At 37.0% G+C, this 18093-nt stretch overlaps 1 protein-coding gene across 1 annotated transcript in view; it reads right to left on the bottom strand.

Moving 5' to 3' along the window:
* AKR1D1 (aldo-keto reductase family 1 member D1) overlaps positions 1 to 18093 on the bottom strand; it is a 97147-nt gene that overhangs the window by 47042 nt on the left and 32012 nt on the right. Inside the window, exon 2 of the mRNA XM_082473126.1 lies at positions 9073 to 9200. The gene's annotated coding sequence lies outside the window, so the exon portion shown is untranslated. The remainder of the gene's footprint in view (positions 1 to 9072; positions 9201 to 18093) is intronic.

Below are 18093 nucleotides of genomic sequence, written 5' to 3'. Positions count from 1 at the left end.
ATCTATAAGAAAGGATTTACTTCTGCAATTTTGCTATTTGTTTTCTCTATGTCTTATTTTCTTTTTATTCCTCAATTTTCTTTTTATCCCTCCACTACTGCCTTGTTCTGTGAGTGATTTTTCTTTTCTAGTTTACTGTTCTGACTCCCATCTTGTTTCCTTTTCTGTATACTTAAAAAAAGGTTATTTCCTGTATGTTTTAGTCAGCTTGGCTGCTATAACAAAATATCATAGACTGTGTGGCTTCAGCAACAGCCATTTATTTTTCACAGTTATGAAGACTGAAAAGTCCAAGGTCAAGGTCAAGATACTGGCAATGAGTTCCTGATGAGAGCTCTCTTCCTGGCTTTCAGATGGCCTACTTCTATTTATGTCTTCACATGGTGGGGAAAGAGAGAGAGAGAGAGAGAGAACAAGCACACTCTGATCTCTTCTTATAAGGGTATAAATCTCATCATGAAGACCTCACACTCATGACCTCATCTAATTACCTCCCAAAGGCCCCATCTTCAAATACCATCCACAATGGGAGTTAGGGCTTCAACATATGAATTTTGGGGAGACACAATACAGTCCATAATACTAGGGTTACCCTGGGGTTACAATTAGCATTTTAACTTTGTAAGAATCAAGTTTGAATTAGTACCAAGCTACCTTCAGTAGTATTGGGTTGGCCAAAAAGATCATTCGGGCTTTTCCATAACATCTTACGGAAAACCCCAAATGAACTTTTTGGCCAACCCAATACATAAAAACTCTGATCCTTTAAAACTCCATCTCCCCCCTTTATGTTGTTATTTTTACCAATTACATCTTTATACATTGTGGGTCAATTAACATAAATATATAATTATTGCTTTATTTATCTTTTAATCATGTAGAAAAAAAAGAGTTATAAACCAGACATACAATACTACTGGTTTTTGTATTTATCTATGTAACTACATTTACTGTTGTGTTCTTTATCTCTTCATATGGCTTCAGTTATCCTTTTATTTCAGCCTGGAGGACTCCCTTTAGCATTTCCTGCAGTACAGGTCTACTAGTAATGAGCTCTCTCTGTTTTTGTTCATCTGGGAATGTGCTAATTTCTTCTTTTTTTAAAGGATAGTTTTGCCGGATATGCAGTTATTGGTGGACAGTTCGTTTCTTTCAGCCCTTTAAATATGTCACCCCACTGTCTTCTGGCTTCCAGTTTCCAAAGACAAATGGGCTATTAATTACACACCGTATCCTTGTATGTGATGAATCACTTCTCTCTTGCTGCTTTCTAGGTTCTCCCTTTGTCTTTGGGATTTGACAAGTTGACTATAATGTGTCTTCCTGTGAATCTCTCTTGGTTTATGCTTCTTGGAGTTCATTGAGATTCTTCGATATTTAGATTTATGATTTTCATCTAATCTGGGACATTTTTGGCCATTATTTCTTCAAGTAGTCTTTTTGTTTCTTTCTCTCTTCTCCTTCTGGGACTCCTGGTATGTATATGTCGGTATACTTGATGGTGTCTCATAGGTCTGTTAGGTTTGGATCATTTCTTTCCTTCTTTTCTCTTTTCACTGCTTAAACTGGATGTCAATTGATCTATCTGTATTTTTCATCTCCAGAATTTCTATTTGTTTCACTTCTATAATTTCTACTAATATTCTGTATTTGGTGAGACATATTCTCCTGGTTCCTTTGTTCTTTCTCCATGATTTCCTTTAGCTCTTTGAGCATATTTAAGAGAGTTGATTTAATGTTTCTGTCTAGTAAGTCTAAATGCCTAGGTGTCCTCATGGACAGTGTCTATTAATTTCTTTTCTTCCCCCTGTGAATGAGCCATACTTCCCAGTTTATTTGTATGCACTGTAATTTTTTTGTTTGTTTAAACGTGGAGATTTTTAATATTAAAATGTGACAACTCTGGAAATCAGATTTCCCCCCTCTTCAGGGCTTGTTTTTGCTGTTTGTTGTAGGCTGTTGCTGTTTGCTTGTTTTGTGACTTCTCCAAACTATTTTGGTTAAGTCTGTATTGTTTGTTATGTGAAGTCTGTGTTCCATTCACTTAGGGGTCACCTAGTGTTTTGACAGAGTTTCTTTCAATGGAAAAAGAAAAGGAAAGGAAAGAAAAAAATACTCTCCCAGTCTTTGCAGATTGGCTCTATGTTGGAGCACTCCTTCAGTGCTTAGCCAGGCTGCTTACAATTCTGCCTTAGCCTTCACTCACAGCTTGCACAGAGCCTGAAGGCCAGTGAGAGGTAAAAGCTTGGAGTCTTCTCAGGCCTTTTTTGAGCATGTACCCACCCCTGACACTATGTATACCTGATTCCCTGGTATGCATGGGAGCCTTTAAAGGCCCCTTTACCCCCACATATCTCTTTTCCCTACCTGTTGTTTCCCAGGGTTTCCAGTCTGTCTGTTGCTTGTCCCAACTGTTATCCTTAGCCCGAGGCTGCCACAGCCAATATTTCTGCCTTTAAATGCATATAGCAAAAGCCTCCTAGGCTGTCACCTTAGCCCTAGAAATGCTTGAGTCAGGCAAAGTAAAGGCAAGCACTTCAGAGAGCCACCATATGGGCTGGAACTTACAACCACAATTCTTAGAGAATTCTTCGAGAAATTCTGCATTGCTCCCTCTGTCACTAGCCTCCTGCACCAGGAATGTGGGTGCAGTCCTGGTGGCTGGCACCAAATAGGGGTATAGCACGTGGGACGTAGGCGATTTAAATCACCACAGCTGTCTCTTACTGCAAAGCAATAGCTTCTTTCTTCATCAAGCTTTCCCCTGGTTGTAAGTTTTTGACTAGACTCCAGAGTTCTGCAAAAAAATGATGCTGACAGCTTTTTCCAGCTCATCAGTTTTTTTGTAAAGGGACAGAGCCCTGGAGTTCCCTACTCTCCTATTTTCCTCTATTCATTTTTAAAAAATCTTTTAAAATTTCTCTGTTTTGAGATTGGATTATTTCTCTTGACTTATATTCAAGTTCACTTAATCTTTCCTCTGTCTTCTTTCTTCTCTTTCCTTTCTCCGTTCTGATACTGAACTCATCCACTGAGTTCCTTTTTTTCTTAAATAGACTTTATTTTTTAGAGAAGTTTTAGGTTCACAGCAAAATCGAGCAGAAACTACAAGAGTTCTTGTACACTTTTTGCTCCTCCACGTGCTTCTCCCACTATCAACATCCCCACCAGGGTGGTATACTTGTTACAACTGATGAACCTATACTGACACATCACTATCCACCAAAGTCCATGCTTTACATCAAAGTCCATGGTTTACATCAGGGTTGACTCTTGGTGTTGTACATTCTATGGGCTTTGAAAAATGTATAATATCATGTGTCCACCATTACAATATCATACAGAATAGTTTCACTGCCCTAAAAATCCACTGTGGTCTGCTTACTCACCCCTCCTTCCTTCCTAATCCCTGGCTTCCACTGATCTTTTTACTGTGTCTGAAGTTTTGTCTTTTCCAGAGTGTCATATAGTTGGAATCATAGATTTTCAGATTGGCTTCTTTCACTTAGTAATATGCATATAAGGTTGCTCCACGTCTCCCCCACCCTTCATGTCTTTTCATGGCTTGATAGCTCATTTCTTTTTAGCAGTGAATTATATTCCATTGTTTGGATGGACCACAGCTTCTTCTTTTTTTTTAAAAAATAAATTTATTTATTTATTTATTTTTATTTATTTTTGGCTGCGTTGGGTCTTCGTTGCTGTGCACGGGCTTTCTCTAGTTGTGGCGAGCGGGGGCTACTCTTGGTTGCGGTGCGTGGGCTTCTCATTGTGGTGGCTTCTCTTGTTGCGGAGCACGGGCTCTAGGCGCGCCAGCTTCAGTAGTTGTGGCACGCAGGCTCAGTAGTTGTGGTTCGCGGGCTCTAGAGCACAGGCTCAGTAGTTGTGGCCTACAGTCTTAGCTGCTCCGTGGCATGTGGGATCTTCCCGGACCAGAGCTCGAACCCGTGTCCCCTGCATTGGCAGGCAGATTCTTAACCACTGCGCCACCAGGGAAGTCCCCACAGTTTCTTTTTCCATTCACCTACTGAAGGACATCTTGGTTGAGCCCAAGTTTTGGCAATTATGAATAAAGCTGCTACATACATTTGTGTGCAGGTTATTGCGTGGACATAAAATTTCAACTCCTTTGGTTTAACTCCAAGGAGCACGATTGCTGGATCATGCTATAAGAACAATTGTTTAGTTTTGTTAGAATATTTGTTTAGTTTTGTAAGAAACTGCCAAACTGTCTTCCAAAGTGGCTACACCAAAGTGGCATTCCCACCAACGATGAATGAAAGTTCTTGTTGCTCCACTTTAATGAGTTTTTTATTTAAGTTATGTTTTTCATTTCTAAAATTACTATTTGATCATTCTTTATTAAAAAAAATTTCTTTGTTGAGACTTTCTATTTTTTCACTGGCTTCAAGAGTGTTCTTGATTGTTGGTAAGGCACTTTTGTAATAGCTGCTTTAACATCTTTGCCAAATAATTACAATCTCTATGACATCTTGGCATTGACATCTTTTGGTTTTATCCTACATAAATTTATATTTTCCTTGTTATTCACTTGCAATGTAAATTCAGATTATATTGAAGAGTTTTTGAATATTAGGTCTTAAGACATTGGGTCCTATTTATATCCTGTAAAATGTTGATATTTCTTGTTTTAGAAGGCAGTCAACCTGGTTAGGTTTAGGCCACAAGGTTCCCCTGCCTCTGTGAACTATGGTTCATTTCTCAGATTTTACAGTGATCTTTGGATTTATCTTGCATGTATACTAGCTGATGGCAAATCTGGGACTTAGGCAGTGGTGTATCTATATAGTTCATTTCTCAAAATATTTGATATAACGAATAGTATCTGATCCAAGCATACACAGTTTGGGGGTGAGCCCAGGGTAGTTCACAAACAACTTTATGGTGTCACTTTCCCAAATTCTTCCCTCACTACAATCTCTTGGTTACTTTCTAGTTCCTTAATGTTCTCTTTTGGTCTTCTATCTAGAAAGGTTTTGTTACCCCGCTGCTCTATTGTGTGCTTCCACAACTGCACCTGAATCTAGGGCCATGTGACAAGAGACTATAGAGACAGTATAAAGGCAAGAGAGGTTGGATCCACTCTCTTGGAACTGCAGCTCCACTGAAAAAAGAGGAAGCTTTCCCTTCTGCGTAGTTTTGGATTCTGCTGGCCTGTATTACCTGAGAATGCTACAACACCTACCATGGAATTTCTTGGGAACTAGGTCACAAGTTAATAGAGGGGAAAGAAAAAGAGGCAAAAAAGTAGGGGAAAGTAGGGGATTTTCAGATTCTGTAATTATTATGAGTTTCTCTCTCAAGCCAGAACTAGAGGCCTTCTCCTGAAGTTCTGTCTGCACTCTGGTGCCCACTATTTGGTTGGCAGGGTGATACTGAGAGAGCCCAGTGACACTTGAGTTTTGTTCTTCTTTCCTAATCCACCTGCTACTATTTACTTTTCAGAGTCCTGAAATAACTTCCTCACATACTATTTCATGTTTTATAGCTGTATTCAGTGGGAGAGTCAGGGTAGAATATGCTTACTTCATCTTACTGGAGCTAGAACCCTCACTTATTCCTAAAATTAATTTTTAATTTATCACACATGCTGACTAAATTGATGTGAATTTACATATTGGATTGCTTTTCTTTTGAGAAATGGCTGGAGTTACTCTTTATATATTGATACTCTCAAAATAAATTGACCTAATTTAAAATAACTCATTTTCATTCAGTAAAAGAATTGCTTATGAATTATTTCTTTGCTGATATAAATTCACAAATAATTTTATTGATTACAATAATGTGATTATTTTCGAGTATTTACTATGCCCTTTACATGGATTTTCTCATTTAATTTTCACAATTTTATGTGATGGGTGTCCTGAGTTGTATAGAATGCCCCAAAAGCTCATGTTCACCCAAATCCTAAGTATGTGACCTTATTTGGAAACAGAATCTTTGCAGATATAATTAGTTAAGTCATAGTGATATAAAAATGATATAAATGAACTTATTTACAAAACATAAATAGACTCACAGGCATAGAAAACAAACTTATGGTTACCAGAGGGGCAGCGGGGTAGATAAATTAGGAGTTTGGGATTAATATATATACACTACTATGTATAAAACAGATAACCAACAAGGACTTGCTGTATAGCACTGGGAACTATATTCAATGTCTTGTAATAATCTATAATAGAACATACATATATATATATATATATATATATATATAACTGAGTCACTTTACTGTACACCTGAAGCTAACAACATTGTAACTTAACTATACTTCAATTTAAAAAATGGTGAAAAAAATAAGGTCATAATGGATTAGGCTGAACCCTAATCCAGTGATTGGTGTTATAAGAAAACAGATACAGATACTTGAGGAAGAATGTCCTGTGTTGATAGAGGCAGAGATTGGAGTATGCATCTACAAGTCAAAGAATACCAGAAATCATTGGCAAAAACCAGAAGCTAGGAAGAAAAAGAAAAGGATTTCTATCTAGAGCCTTCAGAGGGAGTGTAGGCCTGCAGATACCTTGATTTTGGACTTTTAGACTCTAGAACTGTGAAAGAATAAATTTCTTTTGTTTTAAGCTACCCAGTTTGTGGTAATCTGTTATGGCAGCCCACAGAAACTAATATAGTTGGTAATATTATTATAGAAAGGGTCTTGAGGTCAAGAGAATTTGCTTGTCAAAAACTGCTCAGTGACAGGAAGTATTGTCAGTCTGTCTCACTCCAGAGCTCATGCTTGTATCTAATGCCCTCTAGTAACCACAATGGAACTGTACTGTTGACAAATCAGCCACAGAAAGTATTTTAAAGAGAGTGTGCAAATGGCTAACTCAATCAAATCAATCAGTTGACAAATCAATTAGCCACAAAAAAGTATTTTAAAGATATTGTGCAAATGACTATCTCAAACAAGTCTTAATTAGATGAAAATAGAGACCTCCATTTATATAATGTGCTTATAATGCCAACTAGAAACTATTCCCTCTATAGTCTGTTAATAGAAAAATCCTTACATTTGATCATATCAGAGATAGAAGTTGATCTGTTTACTGGATAGCTAATATCAATAATCACTGTAACAACAAAAATGGTAATAAAAATTTCTTGAGTATATCCTATGTCAGGTGCTTTACATGGTCCCATTTAGTCAATCATTTAGTAGTGCTATTAGTCAAGGACCACTAGCAACATATCTATAAACAAATGAAGTTAGTTTTATAAGCTTCCTGCGGCAAGACTTGCAGTCTGCAGGGAAGCATGGGCTGTCTTAGTAAGAAAGGGCTCATTGTAGAAATTGGGCGTGTGTTAGGTGATCTGGGGGGAAGGCTTGAGGATGCAGGTATTTGTGTGTGTGTGTGTGTGTGTGTGTGTGCACTTTCATAAAGCAGGGGCAATATAGAGTGACTGGGTACTTTAACAATTTTTATCTAGGAAGCAGAAGGAACAGAACATGGCTAGAGTTGACACTGGAGAAAAAGTAGCACTCATTAGCTGAAGATGGGATATTTGGTAATTTTTGTGGTTGCCTAGTGCCTCCATTCAGGCATAATTATGGAATGGACTTAGTTTTTTCTTATTCCACTCTGGTCATGAAGAGACCTCATTTGATTCTGACAATCTGTGAAATTATTTAGGTTTAGTGGGAGAATACTATTGCCTAGAGGTAGAAACTAGGCTGGCTGCCAACTGATAGTCATAGGGCTGCTTTTTTTTTTTCAGTCGCCACTTTTGGCCAAGGACAGACAAAGTCAGGCCATGGGATATTAATATTTGATGTTCAGATCTTTCCCATTGTCAGGATTCTTCTGGTTAGAGTGTCTGGGGAATGTCACTTCTAAGTTGGACAAGAGTTAGTCCCTTCTGATCCTTCTATTGTAGAATGAACAGGATGCATTGACCAACTGCAATTCAGGCAATTATCAGAAAAAATTTTTCATTAGTTTGTAAAAGACTATTCATCAAGGGGCCTAGATGACTAAACCCAGGTCTCAAAATGTGCTTTAAAATCTAGTTGGGTCTATTGCAGCATTTATGTATTTGCATCATGGTATGTTCGTTCTGGCAAAAACTCCCTCTTGGTTAGTCAAGAAGAAATCAAGGGCTATGTGACTGTCTGAATACCTTGGCCAATGAATTTAAATGGGTGTGATGGGTCTCTAGTGGTAGTATCCACTGAGGAATTGTACTGTTGGGGGGGCACAGATTCTATGGAGAGTAGAAATATTGCTTATTTTAACAGGAATGAACCAACCACTGGGCCCTACAGGCAGACATATGTTGAGTGAAGTTAAACAATTCCTGCAAAGCAGGATACAGTGACTCTGAAGAGAGCAAACTGACTAGCAGTGAGGGTGGTTCCTGCTTCTCAGTAAACTAGGTTTGGTTGGCAGGGTTTAATGATCTTACAAGAAGCATTCTGTTGATGTGGATGTATAGTCCAATTTTTACAAGGTTGAAGGTTGGGATTCATAATATGCGAGAACTTTTAGGACCAGAAGAAATCTGCATAAGGAAGTCTATTTGGAAAATGTTTTTAAAAACACCTAGTAATTTTTTTCAGCAGGGTCAAGTGGGTACTGATCCACCAATAGACTTATAGCAGTGACTATGGTCTGAGGAAAATGCATGAGAATGTCTTGTCTCTCTTTAAATGGCACAAAAAGACCATAGGGGTTTAGAAGGAAGAAAATGAAATTGTAGAAAAGCGTACTGAGAAACCTTTAGTCATTTACCAGGGAGCATCAACGTAGAAAACAAACCCAAAGAAAAAGGGTGTTGAGTTCTCTGAAAATGAATACTTTTCCAGAGATTTGAGCAGAAACTGTCTACTTTGTGTAATTAGTTTCAGCTGAGGGTTTTGAGTCTGTTATTTTGGGGGGACTGTCTACTTCTGGGAGATTTCAAAGAACTCTCAGCTTGAGGTCTACCAATGAAATGGAAGTCCGATGATTTAGAGAAAATGATGTATTGCTTTTAATTGAAAACATGAATCCAAGGATCACTACCCTAGCGTTTTATTACTGTGTTAATTATTAGCAGTACCTGATAAGGTCCGATTTGTTGGAGCCAAGGCAAATCTCCCTTTATTTTCTTTTCCAGAAGACTCAATCTTCAGATTTCAGGTCATTCAGAGATTGCTTCTGTGATTAATTTGGAAAAGCCACTCATACCTGTTTAATGATAAGATTACTAATATCAGCTTGCAGTAAGGCAAAGACTAGGATTAGAGTGAAACTTCTAAATGCACAGAGTGGGCTGTTATTAACTCATAAAGGGAGTTATAGCCCATGTCATTAAGACTAATGGGAGTACCTTGAGATGTGGAAATTCCAGTCTCTGAGAACTCTGACAATTTTCAGTTTTAGAATTCCTTGGCTTTCTCTACATTTTTGTAAAGATTAAGGATAAGGATCATGAAGTTTTTGAGTAAAAGGCAAAATTCTTCAGAGTTCTTTAATAATAGTCTGGCAGAAAAAGTCTTAATCTACCGTAAAAATAAGCAAAGAATGATCAAAGCATAGTAGAAAATAGTGACTGGATCAATATTTGCTCTTTCATTTCATGCTAACTGGCAGGCTGGCCCATGTAATTGTTACCTGAAGTGAATTTTCTTTTGGAAAAGGCCCATATGCCAAGAGTGAATTTGAATCCGGGTGCATAACTTGCTTGACAACCTCTAGTTTTTGTGTTTAAGTATGAATTATAAATGAACAAAATTAAATTAGGGTTACCAAAAGGTGCATTATTAGTTTGATTGTTTGATTACTAAAAGGATTCACAGGGCTCAATTTATGTTCATGTTACAGGCAACAAATATAATATAGCAATATTATAGCTATATATATTATATATTATAGCAATAATAGCAGGAGAAGAATATGCACTGGGAGGGGCCTGGAGATCTCAGGTGCAGGTTTCCTTACCCTTCCACCACTGGGTTGCCCAGGATATACTTTGTCTTCAGGTTTTGAACCTCCACTGCCATGTGTGTGAAGCACCTTGGTGCCAAGAAACACAAAGCCTGTTCCAGGTAAGCTGGTTGGTGGCCCAGGCATATTCCAGCCACGTGACCAGTCTGAACTGGCAACTCTGCCTGTCAGGTGCAAGTTAAATCCAATTATTACTACTGAACATTGTTGACAGACTGGTACCTCTGTCTCAAAATAACTCACAGATCTGTGGTTACAAAGCCTTTACTTCATATATCTCACAGAGTTTCCAAGGGTCACTATCATGCTCCAGGCAGTTCTGGAGATAAACATTTGGCCAATTCAGATCAGCTGAGATTAGCCCAAAGGTCCAGATAAGGCACAGGCAATTTCCTAACACATGTTAAACAAACAAGGGATTTTTCTTGGGAATTCCCTGGTGGTTAGTCCAGAGGTTAGGATTCTGTGCTCTTACTGCCGAGGGCCTGGGTTCAATCCGTGGTTGGGGAACTAAGACCCCACAAGCCGTGTGGCATGGCCAACAAAACAAAACAAAAAATAACAGTCAAGGGATTTTTCTTGCTCATGTGTGGAAGGAGAATTGGTGGGTTCAAGGCGCTACAGCTATGGGTAGTGTGATATGTGAAGAAGAAGCAAAGATGACAGTAACTTGTCTCCGGGGCCTTTAATTTATCCCATAAATGTATTATAATTATTTCCAACTGACAAGGCATTTAAGTCTAAAACCCAGGGAAAAAAAATCTTTTAAAACAGACTTACTTTACCAGTCCTTTATTTAATAACAGATATGTTTCTTTTAACCTGAAAAGTATACAATTATTGATATGTACTTATATTAATACATTTTATTTAGACATAATTAACCTGGGAAGGTAAATTTTCATTTTGATTTATCAGGTCCCCCCCCTTTCAAGTTTCGTAAACAAAAGAGTTTGTACAGTTTTTCTAAATTAACGAAAATTTGGAGAATGCCAAGTAAACCCGATTATTTTTACCTATTTTTAAAATAAAATTTTGTGGTGCCTAGTGGTCTTTCCAGGAAATTCAATGATAGGTGAGTCATCAAAAGACATCTTAATTGAAAAAATTTCCCAAGTTGGGACATTTGAAAGGACTCGTGAGACCCCACAGAGTCAAGTCAGGTAATGCTTTGATTTAGAGGTGAAGGAGAGAGCACAGCAAGAAGTGCAGGCTGGAATGACAGGTCGGAGAAGTGGCCTACCAGGCTCAAGCTTCCCAGGGGACACGTTCACACACACAGCACGTCCAGTGTCCTGGCTGAACCGCCACGATCTACGAGGGGTAGCTTAGCCTCGGCTGGAACTCAAAACCGAAGCTCCCAGAATAGATGTTTATGACTCTGCCAGCTAACTTAACTGGTTGGGCCAGTTGCACACCATCAGTAAAGAAACTGATCTTGGGGGTAGAACTGATTTCTAAGGGAGTTTCATTCTTTCACTCACAGACCATAAAACTGACCCCTTTTTGGCCAAGAGTCAAAAATGTCATCCAGGAGATCCAGAGATAGAGTTTTTCCATTCCATCTGTAAATCAACTCTATCGTCCATATAGTTTTATTTTTCTGAATTTGGGAAAGGCAAAATCAAGAATGTCTAGAGGATAAAAGTTATAAACATAAGACACAATTTTGTAGAGGCAGGCACAAGTTATAGGGAATGTTTTATTTTGTCCAGGCATTATTCTTAAAGCAAATCACAGCCAGAAACAATAATTAGTAGAAACTTTTAACTCTTTGAAGCAATAAGGAACTTTTTGTTAAAATGATTTAAGAACATGCTAGAATTAATGAGGGCTAACAGAGTACTGAGACAATAGAAAAGACATTTTTTATTGAAAAAAAATGTATTTTGTACTATGGCACAAAATAACCGAGTCATTTTACAGAAAGACAACCTAAATTGTAATTTTCACCTTTGGGTCAATATTCATGTAATAATTTGTAATAATGGATTTATTAATATTTAAGTATTTATATGTAAGTATTAAGACATTCAAAGATATATAAATATACAAATAGATGATAAATGTAAAGGTTTTAATTTTAGTCTTAATATATAATTAATTTATAAGCATATTAAATAAAATTATGTTTATCATATTGAGTTTATAATCTTAATCATGTGCAACAATTTCTTTGATAAATAGACAAATTATATTTACTATCCTGTCTTGATATTTATATTTTTCTGTATTTACTGCTAAGCCTGTAAGGATCGCCTCTACATCAAAGCCTAAGAAACAATAATAAAAACACTTGTCTGGGACTTCCCTGGTGGTCCAGTGGGTAAGGCTCCACACTCCCAATGTAGGATCAGGGAACTAGATCCTGCATGCAGGCTGCAACGAAGATCCCGTGTGCCGCAACTAAGACCCAGCGCAGCCAAAATAAATAAGTAAAAATAAATAAATAATTATATTAAAAAACCTCTTGTCAATATTATGTGACTGATCAGGTTTGGTGGGCATCTACTGTCTGCCTAGCACTGTTGCCATCTTTGGGAGGCAATCTTCCCTCCATTTTTTTGAAAATTGCTCCTTTACTTAGTCTAGTCACATGGCTATTATAGAGGCTGCTAATCACAGTATCTTTCACTCTTCCTGGCCAGTGTCAGTTGGTCCAGAGGTAAGCACATAAAGTAGGTGGGGTCAGTCAGAATCCCTGCCACGAAGAGGAAGATGATCTGAGAGAATGTAACTGACAAGAAAAGAAAAGCAGTGACAAGTGACGGGAGAATGTCCTGGTTGTGTTTGTATCCACCATTCAGGCCTTCCCAAGGTCCAGCCCTTCTTGCTACTACATGAACTAGAAGGAAGTGTGTAAGAGGACTTATAAGCAGAGAGATGTAAAATATAGGAAATGTATTTGGTAAAAAACAAATCAGGAATTTTTTTTAGTAGACAATATAAATGTGAACAAGGATTGCAAGATTCAGAAAACATTTTTGCATTATATATGATGTAACCCATTATGTATGATGTTACCCATATGCAAAAATTTCTTCCAGGTTTATTCCCAGGTATAGCAAGGGCAAAAAGTAATTCTACATGATTGTAAGAGCGATGTTTATGCAGCTGCATTCTGATAATGCAGTCTGACAATTTCACCAGATATTGTTAAGAAAAGTTACCTAAAACTTGGAAATCATACAGGGGTATTGTTTAAAAAGTTCCTCCAAGAATTATTTAATTCTCTAGGGCTCTTTACTACTTGATGAAAATCTAGGTATTGAATTTATATGTTAACTTGTAGATTTCTGTTAGAAAAGATAGTCCCAAAAGTTATAGCTGTCTTGCTCCATGGGACATTAACCAGTTTTGTATCTAACCCAGCATTTTTTTCTCTAAATTTTTAAAATGTCTTTCCTGATGGATTACTTAAACTTTTGTTTTTAAAATTCTCTTGGAACCAGTTTTATCATTTTATCTGTTCTCTTCTTAATAGGTGAAATAAACCTTTGCCATTTGTTTATATTACATTTATATGAGTCATATTTTCAACGTTTTGAAAATTATAGTTTGACAGGATATTTGTGGAGAGTAGTCCTGTCCTTAAATTGGGTGCCTAAATTTAGGGATAAAGGTAAATTTGTTTTGAGTGATACACTCAACAAGTGGTAACTCATTATGTAATCCAGGGCTCTGGAAATGAGAAAGGCTTTTTTAGCCACTTTGCTCAAGATTTTATGGGAGACTTCCAGAAAGAGCAAGAGTATGACGGCAGTATAGTGTTTGAGTCTCTCCAAATATACAAGAAAATTTTCCTATGTCCAAACTCCAGAGACAATAATAATAAAACTCTGTGTGTGTCATAAAGTTAGGACATTAATTAGGGTTGATGTTCCCAACTAATGAACAGCTTCTAAAAAAAATGAAGAAGAGCAGCAACACAATAAATTACTTAAAACATTGAATATTCTTCTAAAAAAATGATACAAATGAACTTATTTACAAAACAAAAACAGACTCACAGACTTAGAGAACAAACTTACGGTTACCAGGGGAAAGGTGGGGGGAGGGATAGTTAGGGAGTTTGGGATTGACATGTACACACTGCTATATTTAAAATGAATAATCAACAAGGACCTACAGTATAGCACAGGAAACTCTGCTCAGTATTATGTAACAACCTAAATGGGAAAAGAATTTGAAAAAGAATAGATACTTGTATATGTACAACTGAATCACTTTGCTGTACAGCTGAAACTAACACAACGTTGTTAATCAACTATACTACAATATAAAATAAAAAGTTAAAAAAATTTGAATATTCAGATTAAAAGAAATTAAAATGGCCCTTAAACATGTTAAAAGTTGTTCAACCTCTCTCACACACAAAATAACAGAAATGCAAATTAAAACTAAACTGAGATATTATTTTTTACATATCAGACCGGAAAAAATCTGCCCCACTGGGGAGACTGTGTGGAAGCAGGCACGGTCACACTTTGATGAAGGGAATGCAAGATGGTACACCCCTATGTACCCCTATGGAGGGAAATATGGCGATATCTAGAAAATCACATACACACTTACTCATTGATCTAGCAATCCCTGTCCTAGGAATCTATCCATAGACACAATGGCAAAAACATAAAATTATGGGTGCACAAGTTTTTGCTACATAAATTATTCATATTTGCAAGACACTAGAAAAAAATCAAAAGAACTATGTGGCAAGGACTATTTTGCTGGCACCATGGCTGAATCTTCAGTAGTCTATTCTAATTTTATTTAGCTAGCTGCTCTGGTTGATGATTAGACATCAACCAGAAGACCATGACTTGTATGAACATACATCTATTGACATACTTTCTTTCCCAATAAATGTGATCTTTGGTCAGAGGCATTGTTGTTTGGTAAATAATTACTGTACATGAAGATTCTGTAAATATTTATATTCTGGAAGAAATGCTGTGAGCAAGGAATGCATATCTGAGCCATAATGTCAAACTTCAATGAGAACAAACACTGTCCCCTCTTTGATAGAAGAGATCTGGTGTAATCAATCCATCACAGTCTGTCAATGAAACCAACACAGTCCTCCAGAGAACAGGGCAATATCTGCCATTGTCTTGTTGGGTACCAAGAAGTAACAGGGTCATTCTCTGAGCATGTATACAACTAGCTAGACACTCCCCATGAATTTGTGTTGATCTTTAGACTATTTCTCTTTTCACACGAAGTGGGTAGCTAGAAATACCATGCAACATTCCACCCACTGGGAAGATTTTCTTTCACCTATATCTTCAGGGGTACTCTGGAGTAAGACCATAGTGTAGCAGTCATCCTGTTCTGTCTGGAGTTGGCCATAGTGCATGCCATCTAACTGTAAACCAGGTCTTTGGTTTTCTTCCTTTATTAACTGGTCACATGGAACTTCCCACGAAGATGTATGTATAAGGAAATCACAGAATGTCAGGACTGGTGACAATGGTGACCATTACCCCCCTCAGCCTGAAAAGGCAAGAATGGGGAGTGGTTCCTGAAACCAACAAAGCGATTGTGTTTCAAATTTTGTTTCCTTTAAAAATCATGTTTGGTAATCTGGAGAAAACTATAATTCGAAAAGATACATGCACCCCAATGTTCATTGCAGCACTATTTACAATAGCCAAGACATGGAAACAACCTAAATGTCCATGATAGATGAATGAATAAAGAAGATGTGGTACATATATACAATGGAATACTACTCAGCCATAAAAAAGAATGAAATAATGCCATTTGCAGCACCATGGATGGACCTAGAGATTATCATACTAAGTGAAGTAAGTCAGAAAGAGAAAGACAAATGCCATATGCTATCACTTATATGTGGAATCTAAAATATGACACAAGTGACTGGCATAGTTTCTATAAGATAATAGAGGCTGAAGAAAAGATTTGTTTGAATTCAGTTTACATGGATGGTCTAGCCTCTGGATAACGAAGCCTAGAATTTCAGAGTTGGAATAAACTTTGAAAAGACACTGCAATATTAACAGAGTAACACAGTATTAATGTCCAAATTGTTATTCTTAAAATTATTGGCCTCCTGAATTGTTACAATTTGTTGCCTATGCACAGTCAGTGCCTTTTGATTTTGAAAGAGTAAATCTAGCAAATTCATCTTTGGGTGTATGCTGAGATAGCTTCCCATATTAGGAAGATTCTGCCATAGAAACAGTAACCACCAGCTAATATAAAAAGAACAACATACAACATGGATAAGTTCACAGATATGTTAAGTGAAAGACACTAAAACATGGAAGAGTACATACTGTATGACTTCATTTCAATGAAATTCAAAAACAGGCAAAACTAATCTATGGCAATAGAAGTTGAATAATGATTACTTTGGGTAGAGGTTTATTGACTGGGAGGGGTCACAGGGAGCCCTCTGGGTGGCTGAAAATGTTCCATATTTTCTGCCTGGGTTGTGGTTACAGGGATATATACATTTGTAACAATTTGCTTAGCTGTACACTTAAGATTTGTGGACTTGATAGCATGCATGTTAAACCACAATTTAAAAATTTAAGAAAAGAGTAATTAAGTATCCTGCATATAGGCACTTATGTTTGTTTACATATTATATTGTGAAGTGGCAGGTGTTATAATATTAGTTTTTGAAAGAGAGGGAGACTAGTGTAAAAGTCTGGGGTTTCCAGACATTTTCCCATTACAATCACCTATTTTCAGCTAAGATCTGAGGTATATGTGTTTCTTCTTGGCCTTAAATAGTACAGATACTGACTACATACTTGCCCAGTGCCAGCACAATTCAGTCCAAGCATTAGGGTACTCTACCAGCAAGCAAAGGGGCAGTGTGATGAATGGTACAAACATAGTATGCTTATTTGCTCCTTGCTTCTTCTTCTTTTTTTTTAAACATGATAGATTTATTTGTCATCTATGTGTGGTCTTTGTTTGTTTGCTGTTTTGGTTTTTGTTTTTTGACAGCACCATGCAGCTTGTGGGATCTTAGTTCCCCAACCAGGGATCAAACCCGTGCCCCGTGCAGTGGAAGTGTGGAGTCCTAACCACTGAACCACCAGGGAATTCCCTGTTCCTTGCTTCTTTGTTTCTCATAAATAACTGGGTTTCTAAATGTAGAGTGCCCCATTACTGCTGTGTCTCCTCAGTGTTCTAAAGCAAAAGTTTGTTACATTCAAATATTATCAAACTGTCCAAAGTCTGTAAACCTAGCCATGTAAATTGGAAAAGCACTAATGGTTTTCTATTTGTTCTGCAGTGGTGTAAATACAACAAAAATTTCACTTAAAATAACAAAGACATGGAAAAATCATGAGGTTTTCACTTGTACTATCTGTAAAGGAATCTAATATTACTATGTTTAAGAAATTGGTGCCTCTTTTATTTCCAAAAAAATATTTTTTGATTGAAGGATAGTTGATTTACAATATTATATTAGTTTCAGGTGTACAGAATAGAGATTCAGTATTTTTGAAGATTATACGCCATTATAGGTTATTAGAAGATAATGGCTATAGTTTCCTGTGTTGTACAATGTACCCTGTTGCTTATCTATTTTACACACAGTAGTTTGTATCTCTTAATCCCATACCCTTAATTTGTCCCTTCCCCTGCCCTCTCCCCTTTGGCAACCACAAGTTTGTCTTCTATATCTATGAGTCTGTTTCTGTTTTGCATATACATTCATTTGTATTATTTTTTAGATTCCACATATAAGTGATATTAGACAGCATTTGTCTTTCTCTGTCTGATTTCTTTCAATAATCATAATATTCTCTAAGTCCATCCACATTGCTGCAAATGGCAGAATTTCATTGTAATATTCCATAATGTGTGTGTGTGTGTGTATATATATATATATATATATATATATAAAATCTCCAATCATCTGTTGATGGGCATTTGGGTTGCTTCCATGTCTTGGCTATTGTAAACAGTGCTATGAACGTTGGGGTGCATGTGTCTTTACGAATTAGTGTTTTTGTTTTTCCGAATATATACCCAGGAGTGGAATTGCTAGATCGTAGGCAGCTCTATTTTTAGTTTTGTTTTTTTTTTAGTTTTATTTAATTTTGGCTGCATTGGGTCTTCGTTGCTGCATGTTGCAGCGAGCAGG

This window comes from Balaenoptera physalus (genome assembly GCF_965194825.1).
Source record: "Balaenoptera physalus genome assembly, chromosome: 8".
NCBI lineage: Eukaryota > Metazoa > Chordata > Mammalia > Artiodactyla > Balaenopteridae > Balaenoptera > Balaenoptera physalus.
This window is presented reverse-complemented; position numbering and strand designations above follow the sequence as displayed.